The 2,193-nt window shown below is 38.5% G+C and overlaps 1 pseudogene; it reads left to right on the plus strand.

Annotated features, from left to right (window-relative positions):
- Positions 1 to 609: 609 nt before the first annotated feature.
- Positions 610 to 849, plus strand: LOC129512097 (MICOS complex subunit MIC10-like; annotated as a pseudogene).
- The last annotated feature ends 1,344 nt before the right edge of the window (positions 850 to 2,193 follow it).

The raw sequence follows: 2,193 nt of genomic DNA on the forward strand, positions 1-2,193 counted from the left end.
TGGGTGGCTCAGTCAGTTAAGCATTTGACTCTTGAAGCCCCATATTGGGCTCCACATTCAGTGTGGAGCCTGCTTAGAAAAATAATTAAATTAAATTAAATTAAATTAAATTAAATTAAATTAAATTTCAGTAGAAAGCCAGTCTTACTGGGTTGAAGTACCAAAGAACAGACTTTAAGGCAATTCCAGACACTGAAACATATGGAGAATAATGCCAGGATGGAGAAAGCCAGAAAGAGAAAGCTCTAATTTCTATGTATAAACCATGTCCAAATCTCTGGCTAAGCCCTAAATCCTGAATACCTAAAGCATACTCCAAGCAGATCAGTGAAAAAAAAAAAAAGATTCAGTTGACATCAAAATTTCCACCCACCAAAGAGGAAGCAGTGTTTGCAGCTAGAATCCAGCCACGTTAGGTGCTCACCAGGAAAACAACAACAATAAAATCCACTTTTTGGAGGAATATACCCAGATCCAAATTCTCTATAACCTAGCATTCAGAATACAGGACACAATCCAAAACTGATCAATATACAAAGAAACAGGAAAATATGATGTATTTTTAAGAGAAAAGGCAATCAAGAAAAGTGGGAACAGTGTGGGGAGAGCATGTTGGATTCAGAGCTCGGCAGGAAGTGGGACCAGTGCATGGTGGACCAGTGCATCTGAAGATAGATATTGGTTTTGGATTAGGACTTGTTTTTTCACTTACCTTCTTTTAAAGAAGAATGTGGCCACTAGGCCTTTGGTTCTGGCATGGGATTGGGAATGGCCTACTCCAACTGTCAGCGTGATTTCCAGGCTCCATATCTTCTATATGGAAAATATGTCAAAGAGCAGGAGCAGTGACTTACACCTGAGAACATAACATCCCAGTGGGAGGAAAAGAGAAATCATGTTTATTCCTCAGGAATACTGAAGTGCCCCGGAGTAAGCTGACATTCTTCTGTAACAATGTTATCAGTAATGCTTTCAACTCCAGCACAGTATTTATGTATTTGAAATGAAGTCTGTTTCTTGTTTTGTAGTTTCTCTCTGGAAATTGCAAGGAGGTGGTCTTAAAAGAAATAAATTAAAAATAGGGGGGAAAAGAGAGAGAGAGAGAGAGAGAGAGAGAGAGAAGGCAATCATGAAGACCACCCTGAGATGACCCAGATATTGGAATTAGCAGATATTGGCTTTTAAAGCAGCTATTTAACTATATTTAAGAATATGAAGAGAAAGACACCATAATGGATATGAAGGTAGTAAATTCAGTACAGAAGCAGAAAACATAGCAGAACCAAATGGAGATTCTAAAACTGAAAAATAACTATCTGAAACAAAAAATTCCCTGGATATGATAGCAGTGGGCAATGAATATAAAAATAGTCCAATGGCAATAATTCCAACATAAAGAACAAAAAGAAAAAGAATTTTTTATAAAGGACAGAGAGAAAATCTTAGGGCTCTATGAGATAATACCAAAAGGTCTAACATGAATATAGTGAAGTCAGAATAGAAAACGAGCAAGAGACTATGTAGGAAAAAAAATGTAAGAGATAACTAAAAAATACCCAAATTTGTGAAAGACATGAACTACAGAATCAAGAATCTCAGTGAACACCAAGCAAGATAAATACAAAGAAAGGAGGGCACCTGGGTGGCTCAGTAAGTTCGGTGTCTGCCTTTGGCTCAGGTCATGATCCCAGCGTCCTGGGATCGAGCTCCATGTTGGGCTCCCAACTGAGATTCTCCCCCTCCTTTTGCCTTTCTTCTCCCCTCTCCCCTTGTTTGTGCTCACTTGCCCTCTCTGACAAATAAATGAATAAAATCTTTTTTAAAAGAAAAAAAGAAACAGATACCTAGGAATATCATAATGAAATTGATGAGACCAAATATAAAAAGAAAACCTTGAAATCTGCCAAAGAAAAATGGCACATTACTGTAATTAAGTGAACTCTAACTTTTCATCAAAAGCCAGAAGATAGGGCAGCCCTGGTGGCTCAGTGGTTTAGTGCCGCCTTTGGCCCAGGGTGTGATCCTGGAGACCTGGGATCGAATCCCATGTCAAGCTCCCTGCATGGAGCCTGCTTCTCCCTTTGCCTATGTCTCTGCCTCTCTCTCTCTCTCTCTCTCTCTCTCTCTGTCTTTCTCATGAATAAATAAAGAAATAAAATCTTTAAAAAAAAAAAAAGCCAGAAGATAGTGAAA

The sequence above is a fragment of the Nyctereutes procyonoides genome, unplaced genomic scaffold, assembly GCF_905146905.1.
Source record: "Nyctereutes procyonoides isolate TBG_1078 unplaced genomic scaffold, NYPRO_anot_genome, whole genome shotgun sequence".
Classification (NCBI taxonomy): domain Eukaryota; kingdom Metazoa; phylum Chordata; class Mammalia; order Carnivora; family Canidae; genus Nyctereutes; species Nyctereutes procyonoides.